Source organism: Acinonyx jubatus, chromosome B3 (assembly GCF_027475565.1).
Source record: "Acinonyx jubatus isolate Ajub_Pintada_27869175 chromosome B3, VMU_Ajub_asm_v1.0, whole genome shotgun sequence".
Taxonomy (NCBI): Eukaryota; Metazoa; Chordata; class Mammalia; order Carnivora; family Felidae; genus Acinonyx; species Acinonyx jubatus.
The window spans coordinates 55,660,485-55,684,666 of record NC_069386.1 but is presented as its reverse complement, the minus strand read 5'-3'; positions in this window follow the sequence as shown (position 1 = coordinate 55,684,666).

Sequence of the window (24,182 nt, the reverse complement as noted above, 5' to 3'; positions counted from 1 at the left end):
AAAAGTACGAACTTTGTAATAACACCCAAGATAATATTCTCATAGTAATCTATGTGATCACATAGGATGAATTTTATAGTTGTAGATTCCTTAAAAGACTGGGCTACAACAACTACAGAATATTTGATGTAAGGAGTAAGAACCAGGTAACATGAGAAGCAGATAAAGTAACTAGAGATGTTTAGCTTCAAAGAAAGAACTAAAAATATTTGAAAGCTTGTCAGTAGATGACCACAAAGACAGGTTTTATACTGTCATAATGGGGAAAGAAAGAAATGATGGCTAGAAGTTTTAGGATTGCAAATTTGAACTACTATAAGGAATTAATGATAATAGTTAGATATTGATTGTGTTAAGGGGCCAAGGATAGAAATAGAAGAGTCATGGCAGTTTTGTTGTTAGAGATGCTGTAGAGGACATTTGGACTGAATGGGGAGTTAGACTAATTAGGCTTTATTGACCCTTTCAGTTCTGATGTTCTGTAATTGTTCAAAATTATACTGATATTTAAAGATCACAGTATTATTTTCATATCGGTTGGGCTAACAGGAGTGAAGACAATGCCTGATGAACATGGTAAAGTGACACCAGATTCAGAGTTGGAAACTTGGGGCTTGAAATCCACTTCTATCACAGACTCTAGTAACATGGAATTAAAAAAAAAAACTAACTTATCTAAATCTTAGCTCTCTTATCAAAAATAATGATTATTGTACTATCTATCTATCAAGGTCATAATGTGAGTTAAATTAGATGGTACCTATTCAATACAGCAAGCCTTAAAGGTAACCTAATGTGTGCAACACAGGGACAAGCAGAGACTGAAACATGAGAAAGAGGAAACTGGAGCCTAAACTTTCACCAGGGTTTCTGGCAAATTAAGAAATAGCTATAAATCAACATGGTAAATGCTATAAGAGAGGTGAATTTAAAAGTATCCTATGAAAAAATAAAGTTGAAAAAGTCAGTTTGGCTTGGGAGATGAATTAGGAAAAAAATGCACAATAGAGGTGCCATAAATTTCATAAGATAAACAGAATGTAGGCAGTATGCAAAGGATATACCAGAGATACTCAACATGACCAAATGCACACTAATCAACAAAAGTCTGCCCTAAGCTTCTTCCTCCCCAAAGATAACAAAATGTAAGTCTTACTTGGAGAACAGCAAATAGCAAAGGCTGGCTTGATTATATATTTGAAAATATTTTGTATGGTGCACAGCAGGTAGCAGGTATATAATACATGCTCTTTTAAAATCAGAGTGTTTGATTCCAGGTTCTGGTCATAACAAAATAATAGACTTGAGGCTTATTCTCTTACAATAAACAACTATAAAACTAGAAAAAATATATTATCTAACAGTTTCTAAGCATTGTACCCAACAAGCATTATAGAGCTGTGATCCTTAAAGTGAGCCCAATATTTAAGGTTGGACGTCTATATACATCTACTTTTAAAAGTGCAGGGAAGGAAGGAGAAACCCAAACAGATAGTAGTAATTTTTCTGGACAGAGGAACAGATTGTAGGATGAAGCTAAGATGGCTAGACTTTATGAGGAAGGTCCCAAAGAGGGAAAGTTGCAATGAGAAGGAGATCCAACATCCTACATATGAATCTTCTTCAAATTTTGACTGAATGCTCAATTGTACATATACAATGTGAGATTTCACATGGCCAGATTGAAAACAGTTGCTGAGCACCAATGAGCTGAATGGAGATTCCACTGATTGTATAATGTTGGAAGGCATTACAGTTTCAACTAACCAAATTATAGAAGACCTCACTCAGCATGCCCAGATATTTTATTAAGAACTCAGAACAGTAATGCCTCTGAATTAGGGATAATCTAGCCTCATCAGAAGTAATGTTCTAAAAACAACCATAAAAAGCTTAAAACCAAGCAACAATGAATCAAACTGACCTGACAAGAAATTAACTGCCTGCTCAGAACAAAATTCAACACAATTTTATAGAAGACAAAAATCTAACTTCTCAAGTTGGTATGGGAAATAAAAAGCAAAAAAATAAAATAATTATTTAAAATGCAACAAAAAAGCAGGAAATTGTGACACAGAACAAACAAGGATTAGAAAAAGACCTACAGATAACCAGGAGGTTGTTAAAAGCAGAAAAGCACATACTAGATATTAAAACATATCAAATATTTAAAGGAAAAGATGGAAGAGAAAGAGGATATAGGGAATATCAGCAGAGAAATAAAAATTTTCACATCTTAAATGTAGCTGGCATGGAAGACACAGAACATAAAAGGGAATGATGATAAAGAATGCTGTTAACCTTACATGAGAACAAATTTAAGCCAGATGACACCTGGAAAAATATTTTAAGTACTGAAAAGAAATAAAAAATCATTCCAGAATTATAAAACCAGTGAAAATAACCTTCAAATGCAAAGGCAAAATGAACAATTTTGTAGTAAAAGATGAGAGAATTTGTTACCAATAGAACAGCACCAGAAGAAATGTTCAAAGGAGGTCTTTGAGGCAGAAGGGTGGTGATACAAAATGTAAAGTCAAATCTACTGAAGACATAGAATGCCAGAAATGGGCAAAGTGTGGATAAATAAAAAAATATTTTGTTTCATAATTTAAAAAAACAAATCACAAATAAAAATAATAATATATTGTGGAGCATATAACATATGTGTAAGTAAAATATATGAGAGATGGTTCATAAGTGGCAGTAAGGGATAAATGGAAACAACCACACTGGCACATAGGTTGGTGTATATCAACATTAACCTTGCCCTCTTGGGTGTGTTAGTACCCCTGAGTTTATATCTCTACATGTGGTCACATAAAAATATGAGAAAATCCTAGAAAAGTGTTTATCAGTTTCAAATACTTATCTATATAAATAATATATAATGAGGATTGTTTTTCAGTATCTATACAGCAATGTCACCAAGTTTATAAACTGGAGAATCTAGAAATTATGAGAATGACGGTAGTTCTTTAAGTTATATCAATCACATTTATTATGTTTTTATCTTTCTGAATAACTAACCACAAGTGTGTATGTGCATATACCTACCAAAATAAAAGCAGGACCACAATTGGTAGCTAATGTTTCTAGGTAGGTAATCTAAATTCAATAGGACTGCTTAAATAAATAAATTGAGCATTAATCTAAGAAAAAATGACTATGAAATGTTATCAAGCCCAGCAGTAATGAAGATAATAGTATCTCTGTTCCCAAAACCAAAAATTAAAAAGGAGTCAAATGCCCCAAAGTGAGATAATTTAAAAATAAAAATGATATAACCAAAAAACTGAAAAGTACTTATAAATACTAGAGCAATGGAAAGTAACGAGCTATTAATACAGAAAACAAGAGAGAATCTGCAAAATACTCTGACAAACACACACACACAAAGTACATACCCTATGATAATAGTATCATATAAAGTTTAGAAAGGGCAAAATCAATCAACTGAAGAAAGGGCAAAGTGACAGAAATCAGAACAATGGTTGAGGGATGATGGGAATTGGTTAGAATGTGGCATGAGATATTTCTGAGGTAATGAAGATGTTCTTTATCTCGACTAGGGCATGGGTTACTCATATCTATGCTTTTGTCAAAAGTCATTGAACAATGGTTTTTGTATTTCCCTGTACCTAAAGTGTAGCATAATTAAAAAGAAGGGGGGAAAACAGTATCTAAAAACCTGGGAAAGTAAAACTCCACAGGTTAGTCTCAAAAAACAATGATTTCTTAAATTATTCTTCCTCTCTTAATATGAGATTGAGCCCCATGTCAGGATCTGTGCGTGTCAGGCTCTGAGTTAGGCATGGAGCCTGCTTAAGATTCTCTCTCTTCTTCTTCCTCAGCCTGCTGCCTCCTCTCCCTCCTCTCCATCTCCCTCCTCTCCCTCTCCCTCCCCCTCCCCTCCTCTCTCACTCAAAAAAGAAAACAAAAGCCCACTTCCTAATTACTGGAAGCTGTGAATATGAAAAAAGCTGTAATCAAGGGTAGCTGTAATTAAGTTTATTAAGGTTAGCTGTAATTAAGGCTACAAACCTTAAGACAGGAATAGTACCGTCGATTACCCAGATGGGCCCAATCTAATCACATAATTAGAAGCTGAGAACTTTCTCCAACTGGAACAAAAGAAATATGGCAGAAGGAGAAATTGGAGCTTCCAGGTGAGAAGGATTCAATGTACCATAGCTGACTCTGAGAAGTAGGAGTTCACATGGGACAGGGGTGGGGCTTCTTGGAACTAAAAGCTGCCTCCAGCAGATGCCAGCAAGGAATCAGCAATCTACAACTGCACAAGAAAGTAAGAAAACCCCGTAAACAACCTGAATGAACTTAGAAGCAGGTTTTTCCCCAAAGCTTTCCAATAAAAACCCCTCTGGCTGACACCTTGATTTGGATTCTGTGAGACCTCTATCCTAGGGAATTGTGAAGTAATAATTTATGTTGCTCAAGCCATTAAGTTTGCTGTAATGTGTTATGGAGGCAATAGAAAACCAGACAAGATTTCCGATTGAGATTAGAACATAAAGGGATAGTGATTTTCAGGAAGGTTAAAAAATACCTCACAATATTGTGAAAACATGGAATATCTGGGGGGAAAGATGATATTGATAACATCTCTGACCCTTATATTTAATTTATATGAAATTCTGCTATACTATGTCTATTAGCCATCCCTTTCCTTTTTGTTTTCCAAGAGCTTCTCACTGCTTGTATTAAAATCCTCTCCAGGTATAAATTTTATTCTCAGTAAAACCTTGAGAATGGGGGTACACCTGGCATTTTAACTTCATTTGTATGTAGGATTTTTTTAACTCTAAATTCTTCTTTTGATTATGCTTGTAATTCAGGGGAGCTGGTAGGGGAGGGAATGATGGAAAATATAGATATATTATTTGGAAACCAAACCAAAATCTTCAAATATAGCCTCAGGTCCTGTTTGTTAACCTCAAATCAATTTGGGAGAATCTGTATCACAAACTGGCATCAGAGACTGATACCTCAGGTTCCATTCTTGTTATTCTTCTCACCCCTCCAAGAAAATCATTACATCTAATTAAAAATTGAGCTTTCCCATTTTTCATCCTTGTCACCATTTTCAGAGACACTTTTATTGGCCATTGTTATCTAAAGCCATACAATGTCTTTTCTTGCCTATGAAGGGTACTTTCTCTTGCTGGAGAGAAGTGAAAGATTAGAAATTGAACCATATGCAATCTTGTCTACTATAGTCACCAAGGAGGTAACTTTCCGCCACTACTTGAGACTAATGTTTTGTGGTTTTTGTTTTTTACAACCGAATCTGATCTCAAAATCTCTCAGTAAATGAAAAATACAAATCTAACTGAAAAAGGAACTGTTCCTTGAGTTATTATTCAAGAAACACTAACTTAAATAAGACATCTTCAAATTCTTTAATGTAGAAACACTTTGTTGCTGTTGTTAAAACATTAAATAGTGGCTTATTCACTCCATGCTTACAAGCCCCAATGGACAGGTCTGCTATTTATCATTTTTTAAAAAGGGTAACAACTATAGAAGGATACCTGAATTTATTGGTTTTAATTATATGGTTTGTTCTAAACTGATGTAATTTAAACACAATCAATTAAAAAGATAAATCACATAATACTGACTTGCCTATCCACTAAGGATTTTTATATTCTATTGTAAATAAGTCTGATATAATATAGAGAAAACCATGAAGTCTCTAATGTTATCTGTTTTTTTTCTTTTAAAGCAAAGATTTTAACACATTTGCCCTTAAATCTTAATTCTTAATTCAGATATCATTAGTTGCTTTCTGTTAGTAATTATTTTCCAGATATGGTTGTTTTATTTTTTTAATCAAACTTAATGATGACCAGTAAATTGTCTCACTTATAAGGTTGAGTTCCTTTTTCAGATATCTGAGAATCTGTCAAATTTGATTATCTGATACTAATTATAGTAATCATTTGAAAAGCGGTTTTGTTCATTAAAATTTTATATTTTTTTAACTTAAGTTTATTTATTTATTTTGAAAGACAGATCAAGGGAGGGGCAGAGAGAGAGAGGAAGAGAGAAAATCTGAAGAAGACTCCAACACAGGGCTCAATCTCACAAACCCTGAGACTGTGACTTGAGCCAACATCAAGAGTCAGATGCTTAACCAACTGAGCCACCCAGGCAACCCTGTTCATTAACATTGTAAACAAATGCTTGTATGATTTCATAACAATTGAAAAACTGAGGCTTATATTTTATCCCACAAATATTAGGAAGTATTTGTTCAAGTTCATTTCAGATGAATTTACAGGCATTTTTGTTACTTATGTAAATAACTTTTACAGTTCATGGAGAACAGGTTTAGAAAGTAAAATTAAAATGTTTTCATCCCCTTGTTTCTCCTTTCCAACAAGTAAAAAACACATTGACATTCAGCAATATGAATTTCTGAAATTGTATGTACCATAATAACAATTTAACTGAATACTGAGTTTAGATCAGGAATCAGAGTTTAATAATCCTCTCGGTTACTACTTCCTCCTATGATAAGTAACCAAAGACCTCCTTCCTTTCACTATGTTTGAAGTATGAAACTGTTCTGAAACATAACTGGGTCAACTTCAAAAGAAGAAACTCTATCATTGATGTCTATGTAACACGTGACTATAGCAATTAAAAACACATAGAAGCACTGCAAAAAATTTTTTTTTAGTTCTACATCACAGAACTGACTACTACACTATATGTACCATGTAGCATATTAGCTCTTTGGTATCAAGTCGAAGAAAGTTCAAGAGAAGAAAAAGAAAATAAAATTGGTATTTATTAAGTGCATGCTGTAGACTAGGCATGGGATTTTCTGTACGTGGCATTTTTTCACACAAGAACTTTATATATTGAAAATGACCCCCATTTTACAGGCAAGAAAGTTGAGACGCAGACAAGTAAAGTAATTCATCCAAGGTCACATAGGTGGAATTTCTCCCCTTATTTGCCAATTATCTGGCTTTCTGGAAGAAGAAGAACAAGCTATAGAAGAGAAACAGTAAAACAAACAAAAAAACAGCGAAGCAAGGAATCTCCAAACTCTGTAGTCAGTGGCATATAGCTATTTTTCTGGAACTAACAACAAAAGAATGGAGCCCTCTCTAAATATCTCTTACCAGCTCTTTGGAGTAAGTTACAGAGAAACACAGAAACAAGGTCTCATCTATCTGGCTATTAAATGCTAAGTGGATATAACTGTAAAATTTCTAGGTCTTGTGTGCAGGCCCTCATCTAGGGTGAAGCAGGCGAGAAGCTTGTCTCAGGTGCAAAACGTAAGAGGTGCCAAAAAAACCTCAGTAATCTAGTTAAATAGTATTATAATACAGTATTTCGTTAAGTCAAAAGTAATGCAAAAAATCCATGATGAGCAACATGTCAACATTTTAAATAAAGGTAGAATCAGTATTACTGATTTTTCCTTTTGCTTCAGGATCCCATATGATTTGCCAAGGCATGGTTACTGATCCTGCCAGACAACTAAAACTACCTCCTAGAGATGAAAAATGCTGAGTCAAAGTATTTATGCATTACAAGTTCAGATAATTATCATATTTAATGACTGTACTTTTTACATTTTAACACATTTGAAACTATAACATATCTTCTAGAGGATCCTATATCATCATCACTGAGGTGAGGCAGCAATATTATATGGCTGTCACTGGTTATGCACATAAATTTGGTTGTAGTTCTTGGTGGCATGACTAGACAAACACAACCTGCTTAGTTTTCTGACAACGAGCTACTTGTTATTTGCTGTTTGTTATCTGCAAGCCTTCCACTAGCACAAGATCAAACAGGGACTAGAACCAAAACTTGCAGAATGGCATGAAAGAAAGTCCTGATGACAGGACCGCAGCGCCATTTATGAGAAATGATTAATTGCCATGATGGTAGTAGGGTGAGTAATGATGAGTGGATGAAGAGAAACAAAGATGACTCTGACTCAAAAAGTATTTAGAATTTTTAGATTGTTAGATTTAGATTGTTTAGAAGTTCAAGGAAAACTTTTAAATGTACCTTCTTTTTAATATATGCATAGTAATATATAATTTAAAACATATAATTAGGCAAATTTAAAGAATGTAAAACAAAAACCCAATGTGATAAGAAAGTATTATATCATAGCTAATTGCTAGTATTGTAGTCTTTGTTCTTGGTACATAAAATATAAGTTTGTCTTATAACTAATGACATCAATAAAATAGAGTATTGCCAAAATGCACTACAAATAAGATTTTCCTGTTAGTACTTTGCAGGTAGTTTCTACTAATCTATACCATGTCATTAACTTTGCTTATGATTGCTCTCATAGTTCAAAGTAGTGTTTTCTTAATATATTCAAATATACTCTTCCTATAAGTACTTCTTTTTATTATTTACACAGTCTCCTGTTTCCTACATTATTAAAATATTACTCTATATTTTCTTTTTATACATTAAAAATTGTTATATTAGTCTTTCACATATATCTAGAATTTATTTTGGTATATTCTTAGTGTAGGCTTCTAAATCACTGTCTTTGTCAGTATAATTAATAAGGTCATGAAGTTTTAAAATTTCTTCAGAATCTATAGTTATAGTACCTTTTTCAATTTTAAAGATTTTCTTCTAATTTTTCCTTGAATTTGCTAAAAGGTTATATATTGGTCTTTTCAAGTATCATATTTTGCAAATTTTGATAAACTCTTCCTATTTCTACACATAATATACATATGTGTATTTAATATACATATATATTTCATTGTAGATCTAAAGCTACAACAAGTTAGGGACAAGGGTGAGAGAATAATATGTGTTAAATATTATGCACTGTTTGCTTGACAAAGTAAAAATAATTTATCAAAAACAAGAAGAGTGGCACCTGGGTGGTTCAGTCAGCTGAGTGTCTGACTCTTGATTTCAACTGAGTTATGATCCCAGGGTTGTGAAATTGAGCCCCACGTCAGGTTCCAGGCTAAGCATGGAGCCTGTTTAAGACTTTCTTTTTCTTTTCTTTTCTTACTCTCTTTCTTTTCTTTCTCTCTTTATCTCTCCCCCTCCCTCCCTCCCTCTCTCTCTCTCTTCCTCTGCCCTCTCCCAGGCTTGCATGCTCTCTGTCCCTAATAGAAAAATAAAAAATAACTAAAAATAAGAAGAGAAGGAAAGGGAATAAGCTCATCTTTAAACTGTGTATACAAGGTGCCTCTCTTGACTCGCCTGAAAAATCTAATAAATATGCAAAGCTGATCATTATTCATTAGGGAATTTCAAATTAAACTGTAAGGAGATACCACTGTACATACACCAGATTCTCCAACATTAAAAATACTAACAGTAACAATTATTGATGAAGATATACAACAACGAGAATGCTCATACCCTGCTAGAGAGAAAATGAGTGGGTAAAGCTATCCGTTTACAAATTTACACTGTAATACATATGCAAGAATGTTCACAGCAGCATTACTTGTAAAAAGAGAAAAAGGGGAATGAATATAAAAGTGGTATATTGAACATTATACAGCAGTGAAAATGAACAAATTAGAACTATATGTACCAACATCAATCTCACATGCATAATGTTAAACAAACAAACGAAAAGAATGTCCATTAGTTTCCTGTGTCTATTCTAACAAATTACCACAAATTTAGTGACCTGAAACAACAGAAATGTATTCTCTCACAATTCAAGATGCCGGAGGTCCAATGTCAGTTTCCTTAGCCCAGTTTCAGAGCTGCACTATCTTTGGAGACTCCTGAAGATAATCTGTTCACTAACTTTCCCAGACTCAAACTGTATTCCTTGGCTCATGGACCCTTATTCCATTTTCCAAACTGCAGCATCACACCTTCAGATGTCTTTGCTTCCACTGTCCCTTTGCCTTCTGCCTTCTCTTTGATAAAGACACGTGATGACATGTAGGGCCCCGCCACATAAACCCAGGATAATCTCATTTCAAAATCATTAACTTAATCACATCTGCCAATACTTTTTTCAAATGAGGTAACACTTACAGGGATTAAGATTTGGACATATCTTTGCAGACCATTATCAGCCTACCACTGAGTGGGTATGTAAATTTCAAAAGAAAAGTATATAACAAATAGTGCATGTCTTTGAAGACAAAGAAAGAAGTGGTGATCTATTTTGCAGAAAATATTTCTTCAACTAAGTGGCAGTTGCTGAAGTGTTTGTTTTGTGATAATTCCTTGAGCTATATAAATTTCATGCACCTTTATGTTTTGGCCTTATATATACACTTATATACATATATGTGTGAATAACACATAGATACAAACGTAATTAAAATCTGACAAGGAAATTATAAGGACTCAATCACCAACTGTTTTCCTATTTTTTTCTTAAAAGTGTGATCTTTTAGGAAATAAAGAAGTAAATGTAGTACTTTTACTTACAATAGCATAATCTCTTTTATTATAAAATTATTTTTATTATCTACTCTGCACTCTCTCTATATCCATCTTCCATCTATATACATATATACCAATCTATTCAGACTTTCTGGATGTATGAAATTTGAAACACATGTAACTTTGTTATGGCTTTTACAATAAAAGTACATGCTTACTATTTTTAAATAATAATACCAAAAAGTACAAAGAAGAAACAAAAAAATCACCCAAAATGAATTTTGCCAACTCAACACTAGTTCTTTCTGGCAATTTTGGGTAACTGGTTTCTCCTATGTACATTTTTGATATTGTTCAAAATTTTTTAAATAATAATCATGTAGTTAGTATTCAGAAGTAACTACAAAAATCACTTAGATGAAACATATGCATACATTATGATGAAAATAACAAAAAGAGGAATAGCTGTAGCAACTTATTTAGTACCTACCATATATTATACATCACTGTGTATCCACATTTACTTTCTAATTATGACAATAATCTTACAAGAAAAGCATATAAAACAGAGTATCTCATCTATTTTTAGATTGGTAAATAGTGCTTTGTGAGTTCAAGTAGCATAACCAACAAATATTGTTGGAACATATTCCCAAATATAAAAGAAAAAAAAAATCTTACATGCTCCACTACCACCTAAAATGATTCAAATTCAGTTGTGAATGAATCAGATCGGTGTATTGGCATTTCATAGGTGCAGACTATTCAGTGAACTCATCATAAATTAGCTACATGTTTGTGTTCTTTCCAAATCTTGCTCTCCTTCTTCATCCTCCATTACCTAACTCCTCCCTCAAAATACATAATACGCACAAATAGTTCCTTGAGTGTTGAGGTCATAACTTACACATATTTTAATACCATACTCTGGCACAGTATCTTGTACTATAGAGTCATTCCCAAAATGCTTATTGTGAATGAACTAGTAATCAGATTTTAGTATAAAGCTATAACCATCAACTCCGCTGTCATCCACTCAGCAAGACTTAGGACCTCCACTGAAGCTGTGCCATTTTACTTGTGCAAAAGCACTGTGACCAAAATGAGAGCTTACGTTATTGAGCAGCAGTAATCCCTTCCCACTTCCCATACAACCCAATGCAACCCAATACAACGCAATCTATAATTGTCACATAGAAATGTCACAAGATAGCAGTTATAAGAGCTCTCACCGCTATAGTCTTCCATAAGTGATGCCAACTGAAATTGAGAAATAGAGGCCAAATAATCATCAAAGAAAATCATGTAAGAGTCTGACCACATTATCTCCTTCAAGGCTTTAGATCTGAGAATATCACAGAGAAAAGCAATTCATAGGTAATCACATGCCTAATGCACAAATCAACACGCTAGTCTAATGCTTGACTTTACTAGATCAGTGTTTTATAAATGCAGGCAAAACAATCTAAAGCCAAAGTGGCCTCTTACCAGGGAAAGTGCATTATAAGGATGTATTTCCACAAAATTCCAAATAGTACCGATTATTTAAGTCAGTATGCACAGCCACAATGCTCAACCTGTGAGGGGAACGTCATAAATCCCATGAACTCAAAATTTAATATCCCTAGTTGTCCCAATGTAAGTAACCATCAGTGAAAGAGCATGTAACCCTTTCTCTGGAGAATCTCTAAGACTATCTTTTACTGAATTTTTTAAACAGTACATAGAAAGAGTCCAAAACACACACACACACACACACACACACACACACACAAAGACAAGAATTTCTAAAATGTAATTTGAAAGTCATTAAAATGATAGCACCAAACAATAGTTTTTCACAATTAGAATATTCTCTCAAGTTTATATCTTCTCACTACTGTATTTTTTTTTTAATTTCTAGACAAATTTGTGGAATTCTTATTTGGAAATACTAATATCTAGAAAAACTTTGCTCAATGGACTGCCATACAATCAGAAATGTAATTCTAAGATATAAATAGTCTTCAGGACTCAATTATATTTTTATTCTCTGTTGAACTACTAAAAATTGTACATTTTATTTTTATTTGAATGAAATTGAAGAAAATTAATTTTTTTTTAATTTTTTTTAACATTTATTTATTTTTGAGACAGAGAGAGACAGAGCATGAACAGGGGAGGGTCAGAGAGAGAGGTAGACACAGAACCTGAAACAGGCTCTGGGCTCTGTGCTAACAGCACAGAGCCCGACGCGGGGCTCGAACTCACAGACTGTGAGATCATGACCTGAGCCGAAGTCGGCCGCCCAACCGACTGAGCCACCCAGGCACCCCTGAAGAAAATTAATTTTTAAGAAACGACACTTTTCAGCATTTTACTCCTACTAAATAACTAGTTCATCTTTGCAAAGCAAACTGCCCAACATTCTCAAAGAACAACTGTTTCATTATGACAAATAGGCAAATGATAACAGATATGCTTTCTTTGCCTCGGTATACAGCAAAGAGAGAGACCAACTTGATGGACAGGGGAGAAAGATGATTTGTTCTAGAAGACAGACATGTAAGGTCAGGCATGAATTTTAGATAGGGGAACAGCTTCTCTTGTGAAAAGAGAAACAACTTGGTGATATGTAATGCACTTTCAATGTCAGAAAAAATAAAGCATTATGTCTCAACTTCAAAGTATCAAGTACTATACTATAGTTAAAACAATGGATGTGGATTTTGGAGGGAACCAAGGCCCAAGAACAAGACTTGGCTGCACTTCTTCTAGGTGTTTGCTCTGTGTGTTAATCAAATGAAGGCTCTATTCTATTTGGAGAATCATTGCAAGAACTTTAATAATCTGCTTCATTCTTGCCTTTCATCAGTTTCTTTCTTTCCTAGGAACTGGATTGATTGATTTTGATTTTGATTTGTAAGAATTTCAAAAAAGATCTTTGGTACTAAATGAAAGTGCCCAATTTTTCAGGTACTGGAAATATTTTGTGAAGATGCATCCTTTCCACTGAGTTACTGAAGAAGTTAATTGGCCTCTCAAGTAATAGGTTTGGTTTAGAGGACTGACGCCAGGTTACAAAGTGTTGGCTAACTCAGATCTATATCTTTCAAGCTGAATGAACAGTCTCTGTTCAGCTTCCAAACACTCCTTATGGTTAATACTTGATAGAGCACAATAATTTCACCCAGAAAGGGAAGTTAAATACATGTACTCATAACTCCTAATTGAATAGCCAATTTCGAGTTAAAATTTAGTTTATATGTCTCTAGTAATTTATATGTTTGGGGGAATTCTAGGTTCACTAGATTTTGTACTCTGGGCACTTGCATAAAATGTGCTGCCAGAACATGCATGATTGATTTGGTTTCGTTGCTGATACTTGCAAAATCTTGATTTCCCCTGACTTTCCATATGGCAAGCTAGTAGAGAAATATAATAGTGACAATATCATAGCACTTTTCTCTGAGGAGCTCAAAGTATTTTCCAACATTAATCCTCACAGCATTCCTATGAAGTCAGCCAGCAGAGAGACTACTTCTATTTTAGAAGAGGTATGAAAGTCTTCCATGGATACATTATTTATCCAGAGTTTTGTAGGTTATCAATGGAAAAGCAGGATGAGAATTAGATTTCTCATATCTTGGATAACCTTATAATTTATTGTTCAAACTATGGCACTATGAAAGTGAAAAAAGCATTATTAATAATTACGCCAAGACAACAGTCATAAGCTGAGACATGCAGACACACTACCGATAGCCCAGTGAATGGAATGATGACAAAGCCACAATGCCTACTAGAAAGTACTTGGGTTAAGACAGGAATATTGAACTTATTGATAAAAATAAAATGTGTGAGAACATAAAAATTCACAGGACTTGCTTCATTACTTCATTACAATAAAATTCTATGATGAGTAGTTGCTGCATTTACTTTCAGTCTTATACCATGCATTTTTTAGAAAATAGTTGAAATTATACTTTATATGTAATTTAGTATTCAGAGTTTTTAATTTGACAATCAAAATAATTTTCTAATTTACTAAAAATGCCTTATAAACTTCAAAAATTATCAAGTTCAAATATATGAATACACCATAATCAACATAACCATAACCTCATTATTGTTTTTAACTTTTTAGATTTGCAAATAGTACTCCAATGAGAGTTTTACCATACCTTTTTTAATACATCTCTGATAATTTCGTTAGGATATATTTCTTTGATTTTCTCTAATTATATTGTGAGTCTTCACTTATATATCTAATTCTTTATGCTTTTATTGGTACTCGTTTGGGTGTTAGGTTGAAAGAAAAAAATCAGATGTTCTGTCACTGTTACTAAAAAAATTCTGTGGCACAAAAACAGACACCCAGATGAATGGAACAGAATAGAGGACCCGAAATGGACCCACAAATGTAGGGCCAACTAATCTTTGACAAAGCAGGAAAGAATATCCAATGGAATAAAGACAGTCTCTTCAGCCAGTGGTGCTGGGAAAACTGAACAGCGACATGCAGAAGAATGAACCTGGACCACGTTCTTACACCATACACAAAAATAAACCCAAAGACCTAAATGCAAGACAGGAAGCCATCAAAATCCTCGAGGAGAAAGCAGCCAAAACCTCTTTAACCTCGGCCACAGCAACTTCTTTTTCCACACATCTCTGGAGGCAAAATGGAACTACTGGGACCTCACCAAAATAAAGTTTCTGCACAATGAAGGGAACAATCAGAAAAACTAAAAGGCAACTGATGGAATGGGAGAAGACATTTGCAAATGACATATCAGATAAAGGGTTAGTATCCAAAATCTATAGAGAACTTATCAAACTCAAAACCCAAAAAACAAATAATCCAGTGAAGAAATGGGCAAAAGACATGAATAGACACTTCTTCAAAGAAGTTCAAAGTCCAACTTTCAAAGAAGTTGGACATCCAGATGGCCAACCAACACATGAAAAAATGCTCAACATCACTCATCATCTGGGAAATACAAATCAAAACCACAATGAAATACCACCTCACACCTGTCAGAGTGGCTAACATTAACAACTCAGGCAACAACACATATTGGCGAGGATACAGAGAAAGAGGATCTCTTTTGCACTGCTGGTAAGAATCCAAACTGGTGCAGCCACTCTGGAAAACAGTATGGAGGTTCCTAAAAAAATTAAAAATAGAATTACCCTATGACCCAGCAATTACACTACTAGGTATTTATCCAAGGGATTCAGGTATGCCGTTTCGAAGGGGCACATGAACCCCAATATTATAGCAGCACTATCAACGGTAGCCAAAGCATGGAAAGAGCCTAAATGTCCATCAATGGACGAATGGATAAAGAAGATGTGGTGTATATATAAAACGTAGTATTACTTGGCAATCAAAAAGAATGAACTCTTGCCATTTGCATCTATGTGGAATGGAACTGGAGGGTACTATGCTAAGTGAAATTAGTTCGAGAAAGACAAATATTATTGACTTCACTCACATGAGGACTTTAAGAGAAAAAACAGATGAACGTAAGCAAAGGGAAGCAAAAATAATATAAAAACAGGGAGGAGGACAAAACATAAGAGACTCTTAAATATACAGAACAGAGGGCTGCTGGAAGGGTTGTGGGAATGGAGATGGGCTAAATGAATAAGGGGCATTAAGGAATCTATTCCTGAAATCATTGTTGCACCATCTGTTAACTAGCTTGGATGTAAATTAAAACATAAATACATTATTAATAAGGAATGTGCTGTTCACATTACCCCCCCAAAAAAAATTCTGTGATTAGATTTATCAATATTTCATTTTTATTTTTTCAGTTTTATATTATATCAATACATTTTTAATTAATAAAGTCATTTTTATTTTACTTTTCAAAGGGATTCTTTTACATTCTAATTTGAGGTTTTGGTATGAATTATTTTCTTTGATATTGATTCTCTTCTTTATTCATTTCAAGCATTTAATACTATGTACAAAATTCTGAGCCGAGCTATGATCTTATCCCCCAAATCCTGATGCAAAGTGTTAGAAATTTCCTAAATTACCTCTCTTCTTTTTTGAACTTCCCTTTTGAAGATCTCACCCAGTCAATGGTCTTACATAGTGCTCTCACTTTTTTGATTTTCTAGATTACCTATAATTTTTAAGTTCTTAACTCTGAATTTATTGATATTTGGCATGATTATATTAGCCCTTAATCTTGAGATGCTTTTAGTTTTTCTTACCTAAATTGTGGATACTTATTTCCAGTTTGGGAATATTTTGTTATAAATAAAGAATACCATATGGGGTGTTTGGGTGGCTCAGTCAGCTGAGCATCTGATTTCTGCTCAGGTCATGGGTCTGAGCCCCATGTTGGGCTCTGCCCCAAAAGCTCAGAGCCTGAAGCCTGCTTCAGATTCTGTGTGTGTCTCTCTCTCTGCCCCCCCCCCCCTTGCTGGCAATCTCTTTCTCTCAAAAATAAACTTAAAAAAAAGGATGAATACTGTACAGTTTGAATTTTTCTATGTAATTGTTATTTCAGGGATATTTACTGACATATGTATAAGAAAGATAATATGGGTAAATTTGTGCACATTCAGTTTGTAAAGATTTTAGTCTTGAATTCTACTCTGAAATTAATATAGCTCATCTGATTTGATTCTTCTTTCCATTAAATGGGTATGTCTTTGTCCATCTTTAGCTCCTTATCCCCTGACAAATACTTGTCTTATTTCACTGGATTTTAAGATTATTTTCATAAGCATCATAGGGCAAGAGATTGCTTTTTACTAATTCATTATGGTATTCTTTGCCTTCTGGTATGGTAATAAAACCATTTATAATTGTCATCTTCCCTAATATTTGCTTGGATTTTATCATGTTTTCTATGCTTTGGGATGTTTTATATTGTACCTGAATTTTACCTTGTGTTCTGTTCTTGCAATTGAGTGAGAAAGTCTTTACATATTTTTAATGGCCTCAATTTTATAAAAAACTCCCTGGGGCAAATATCAGAGAACGATCATTCAATCAGGTCACACTATAGGATTGGTGGGAGGAATTGAGCCAGCCAAGTCTGTGATGGTATCTTAATTCCACTGTTTACTAGCTAGAACAGTGGCTTTTTCAATGGGATGGATGGATGTACTCCAGGGATAGAAAAGATTATCTAATTGGGTGCTGAAAAAATATTGTAAAAATTTTATTTACATTTACTTTTAAATCTAAAAATTGGGAAGGAGAATAAGCTTTCCTAACATTACCATATATAATCACACCATTGTCCCCAATTAGTTGATACATCGAAAATTTGTGTTTTATCCACAGCAACTAACCAATCCTGAGGACGATGGGAGTTCTACCTTGCAAAGGGGAGGGCAATAGTTTCTTTTTTTTATTTGTTACCTTTCAGCACATCATGATCTATTGCAACTGATGTGTACTCAATTAAATAGTTGTAACTAACCAACCTTGATAACATAATCAAGTAAATTAAGATTTTTGAAAAGATATTTAACATAATTTTAGTTATGCAAAAAGAAGAAAAAAAGGGCAAAACTGTTGTTTGCCCTCCTTTTCAAATAAGCCAAGTCTTTGTCAGCCTTATTTCTAGGGTCAACACTGACAATCTAAACCTATCTGACAAAAGTTAGCCAAAATTATTTTAATTATCAAGAAAATCTTTAAATGGATTTATTCCCATAAATTTCCTTAATGATAGATGAAATGATAGAAATGATAGAAAAGGAAATTAAATACACTTAAAATTATTATTGCTTCATTATCACTTAATTTTCATATTACGTTTATATTTCCATGGAGCACATGTACACTTGTAAGTTATATATGCTCAGTTTGCATAAAATGCTTTTACTCATAGGGATTCAATGAACAAGGTTGGAAACCTTTGACATTTGGTCTTCTTCAGAGCCAGGAATATGTTTACACGGCTTATCCTTATATTCCCAATGCCCAGATCTACATACCATGTTATTCAATTCAAGAACATATACTTTTTGCTGTGAACTAATCCCTAAAGATTTTTTCTATTCTCGGGGCACCTGGGTGGCTTAGTCGGTTAAGCATCTGACTTCGGCCCAGGTCATGATCTCATGGTTTGTGGGTAGGTCCCTGCATCAGGCTCTGTGCTGACAGTTCAGAGCCTGAAGCCTGTTTCAGATTCTGAATTTCCCTATCTCTCTGACCCTCCCCTGCTTGTGCTCTCTCTCTCTCCTAAATAAACATTTAAAAAAATATATTTTTTTCTATTCTCAATTGTGAATTGAGAATTAGTAATGATTCAGTGATTAAAGATAATTTGTAATAATTTCCTGTTTTGTCTACATTTTAATGAGTAATGCATGGTAATCAGTACATGTTACTACTTTATTCTGCACTCTCTGGAATTTCTGGTGCCTCTGGAATTTTCCAGGATTTCAGGACATCTTCTTTCTAGGATTCTAGGATTCTGGGCATTGGATTTGGCAGCAACATTTCCTCATGGAGTCAAAAATAAAGTCATGAGGGGTGCCTGGGTGGCTCAGTTGGTTATGACTCTTGGTTTCAGCTCAGGTCATGATCTCATTGGTCATGAGTTCAAGCCCCACTTCAGGCTCTGCTCTGTCAGTGTGGAGCCTACTTGGCATTCATTCTCTCTCTCTCTCTCTCTCTCTCTCTCTCTCTCTCTCTCTCATTCTCTGGCCCTCCTCCACTTGTTCTCTCTCTCAAAATAAACAATTTTTTTTTAAATAAAGTAATGAACAAAAAATTCCTAAAATGTTTGCAAGTGAGATATCCACTGGAGGAAAAAAAGTACACTTGACCCATGAATGGTGGTGGGTCCAGGGGTTCCAGCCCCTGGAAAATTGAATACAAATTTTGCCTCCCCAAAAACTTTACTAATACCATACTCTTGATTGGAAGTCTTACCAATAGCATAAACAATTAACACATATTTTGTATGCTATTTGTATCATATACTGTATTCTTATAACGTTATTAAGAAAATCCTATGGAAGAGAAAATACAGCATTGTACTATATTTACCTAAAAAAAACCACCCATATAAGAGGATCTGCACAGTTCAAATGCATGTTGTTCAAGGCCAGCAGTAAAATAGAAAAAAAAAATCACCTTACTTGATATGTATTATGTTTAAGCACTAATGATGAAATATGAGTAACCTATAGTACAGTCATTTGAAAAACAACATAAGAGCTTCAAAATTTGTGAGGCTACAAAAGCTGGTGCCACTTTATAACCCATGGAAAAAAATTGTTTTCTGTTATATTAGATTCGCCAACATGCTTTCCAGGATGATATTCACTGATTCGTAAATTCATGCTATTAAATTACGGCAACTGTTGCTTTTGTTTTGCCTTTAAGAATAGTACTTCTCCCAGATCAAATACGTCAAATGATTCTGAGACACTGACAATTAGGTTTTACTTAAGATACATGCCAACTACACATAGAAACTGTATTTATAGCATGAATACATATATACACACATAGGAACACACACACAGATCTCTTGTATGTAGGAATCAAAAGCACTATCCATATGCTAGGCACCATGGATGCAAAAGAGAGTGAACTATCAGTGTAACTAGGGAGACCAGCATATAATCCAATCATCCAAAAACTATATATAAATAGAAGTAAAAATGACATATGACAAAATGACAAGGAAAAAAAAGTTCCAAGTTCAACATAGAGATGGTATGGTGAATAAGGGCACATACAAAGATTCAGGGAGGAGTTAACTCTGGAAGGAATATGAGAAAAAGACAAGGGGAAAATGGCCATCAGGCAAGAGAATGATTGCAGTAGGAAGTTGTAATGCATGCTGAACTGTGTAGATTTCATCCTATAGTCAGTTGTGAACTACTGAAAGGTTTTAGGAGACTGAAGTAAAGGTAAATAATATGATTAAATTTGCATTTCCATAGATAACTCTCATACTAAAGTGAAGGTATGGCCGAAAGTGTCTTGCTTATTTATTTTTTCCACATGTGCTTCATAAACAGGTTGTCTGAGTTCTAAATGAAAACCTGTGACAGATTGAGTTTTTTGATTAATTTAGGGAGACTTTCTAAAAATTTCTATTATTGAATCTTCTTTATCATTTTTGCCCATCAAAAGGATTTTAGATTTTCTTCTTATACATACTTTTCACTTATGTTTTTCCTTAGTTTTTCCTAGTTATTGTTAATAGAAAGAGAAATTATTGATGTCCCTATGTTAATTTCACCACCAGTCACATTTTAAATTTGATTATGGATGTTCAATTATCATAGGTTTTAAAATAAATTTAAAATATTTATAAATAATATAAATCTTGCCTCTTTCCAAATTGCCTATTTCTTATATCTTCCATGTTTTATTATTGTGCCCATTTTGCATATTACTAAATAATATGCAATGATATAACATGCAAAAAATAGTATGTTTAGAATTAACAACCTTAACTTTTATTTCCTGAATTTAATGAAATTCTTCTCCTGTTTAAAAATGGTTCTGAATTTTGGGTTAAATTACTTGTTTTATTATTTTTATTTTCTATTTTATTATCTATTTATTATCTGTTGCCATTCTGCTAAGATCATTTAATTGGTTATAAGGGCTGAAGTTTCTGAAGATGACCATTGTTGCTTTCCTTTGACCTATTAATATGGTGAATTACACTAAAGTATTTCCTAATAGTCACCATTCTCACTACTGATGACTTCCACTTGATAATGAAGTATGATATTAATGTGCTTTGGACTTTTCATTGAAAAATTGATCATTAGAATATTTGCATTAATATTCATAAGTGAGACAATCCTGCAATTTATTCTGTGTGGGGAGTGGGAAGAGAATGTATATTCAATTATCAGTTTTGGTGTCAAAGCAATAATCATTCATAAATAGTTTTGGAAGTATTTTCATTTTCTGTGCTTAGAAACATTGAAGGCTAGGGATTTCTCTCTCTCCCTCTCTCTCTCTCTCTCTCTCTCTCTCTCTCTCTTTCTCTGTCATTTAGTCCTGCTAACTGATACATTGTTTTTTTCATCAAAAGCCAGATACTGAAATAAAAAATTAGATAACTCCTTCCAAAGAAGTTGTAATTTTCTTTTGGCTTGGAAGCAGATGATCTTGGTCCAGAGACCAACATGAAATGTGTGAGGTTTGATTTCCATCCTTTTAGGGAATGATTCTCCTTTCTAGTTTGCTGGTTCTTTTCTAGGGATTAGCTTTCCAGAACTCTCAGTTCCTAGGATGATGCCTAGGCCCTCTTCCTTGGTGGCCCCTAAATTCTAAATTTTGCCTATCCTTTTGTTTACTTTTTTATTTTAGTCAGTTAAATGTCATTTTGTTTCTCCGTCTCTCATCCTCTGGAACTAGGGAATGATAAAAAGTTTTGAGGGAAGAAGCCATACAGAATGTCCTAGCAATTCCCCTTCTATTGGCTCGTTACCCTCTATCTACCTTGGTAGTCAAGCATTCCATTTTTGTCCATGTACATCTATGAGATTTTTACAGCTTTTGAGCCACTTTCTTCTTGCCTATCTGCTCAGCAAATGTTATCAAATGAAAAGGGGAGAAGAATGCTGGGATCACTTCAATGTGTTTCTTTCATCTCTGGGAATACGGACATTCATTTTTGACTGCTACAATTAGTATCTGAGGCCTTTAAATAGTCACTTACTTTTAATTAATTTTATCCAACTTTCATAATTGTTCTTGCCAAGTATAATGGTTTGATACAATTTTTTTTTTGTCATAGCTGGACTTGTAAGTGAAAAAACTTTATTTTTTTCAAAGTTTATTTCTTTATTTTGAGAGAAAGAGAGAGAGAGAGAGAGAGACAGGGAGAGTGAGAGAGAGAGAGGGAGAGAGAGGGAGAGAGAGAGAGAGAGGGAACCCCAAGCAGGCTGCACACTGTTAGCACAGAGCTTGATGCAGGGCTCAAACTCAAGAACCACAAGATCATGACCTAAGCCAAAACCAAGAGTCAGATGCTTAACTGAATGAGCGACCCAGGCGCCCCTAGAAGTAGAAAACTTTAAATGACACTGAGTTGTCAGTACCTTCATGTCTTAATATATTTCTACCTAAAAATATCTGTGTATGCTGCTTTGTTTGGATTTTTGTTCATCTATTTGTTGAGAGGAAAATATAAATACGTTTATAACTCTCTGTGTTAATAAGATGTTGATTTTCTAACTCTTCTGGAAATGTTGGTCATTTATGTCTTACTAAGAAAAAACAATCTTATCATCCAGGGTTTCCAATAGACCCTTGAACAGCATGGGGGTTAAGGGGTACCAACCCCCCACACAGTTGAAAACCTATGTATAACTTTTACCTACCCAAAAACTTAACCTAAACTTGCCTACAGCTGACTGGAATTCTAAACAGTAATATAAACATTCAATTGACACATCATTTATATATGTGTTATATATTCTTAAAATAATGGAAGCTAGACAAAAGAAAATGTTATTAAGAAAATAATAAAAAGTACATTTACAGTACTGCACTGTACTTATCTAAATATATCCACATATAGGTGGAGCTGCACTGTTCAAACCCATGTTGTTTGAGGGTCAATCTGTATTTACAAAAGTTAAGAAAGTGATCTTGTGTAATGAGTTAATTTGATCAATATTTATGATTATTTTTCCATTTCTCTTCAATGTTTACTATGGATTTATTGCTTGTTTATCTAGATTGGAACTCTGAAGAATTATTTTACTGTTATAAATTGGTTTTTTTTTATTTTACTGAAAGAACCAATTCCTGGGTTTATTTGTTACCTTCTCATTATATTTTCAATTCATGAATTCCTGCTTCAGTTAAAAAAATGTTATCATTCCTTTGAGATTATTTTGTTAACATTTTACATTTTTTCATTGGCTGTGTTATTCAATATGTAACATATATTATGAAAATATAGAAGGAGGAGGAGGAGGAGGGGGAGGAGGAGGAAAAATGGGAGGAGGAAGGGAAGAAGAAGAAGAAAATATATAATAGGATTTATAAGGATACAAGAAATACATAAGTTAAAGAATGAAATCCTTCCTCAAATCTTGTTATATAATATGGCAATATACAATCCTTTCCATCATCTTTGTCTTGTCCCTCCTCTGAAGATATTACTTTCAATTTATATATATATCATTGCTTTTGAATTTTACTTCTCTCTAAAATAATAGTCTAATACTGAAACTTGATTATTATTCATCAGCAAGCATTTTCTACTGAGTTACCACTCTGACAGCTTAGGATGTAACACTCCTTCCCTACATAATTATATCTTAGTTATGTTTTGATCAACAGTTAGCATTCATATTATTGTGACTATTGATACTCACAATTGACTCATTTAGCATAAATGACTGGATTTCTTTCCTATAAATATTTTCCCTTCTTGAATTGGTAATTTTTTTAGTTGTCTATATATGTATTAAAATATGAGCTCCAAACTCTACTCCAATTGTCTAATGAATCTATCAAACCATTCAGAAGCATTAGGTATTTTATCAGTTTTTATCATCTTGAAGAATTCCTTCTTCAGTTCTGATTTACAATGATTGGCATTTACACATGCTCACTTCCTTAAATACCTGTAGATTCCTATGCCTTATGTCCTTCTCCTTCCCATTTACTATTCAATTTAGTGGAACATTCTTCAGTAACTTACTGAGATACTATGCATTGGTAGTATCATTTTGGATAATTGCATGTTAAATGCCTTTTATTAGTTTCTCATATGTAAACTGATAGTTTCTCTAGGCAACTGTAGAAACTGATAGTTTTTACATTGGAA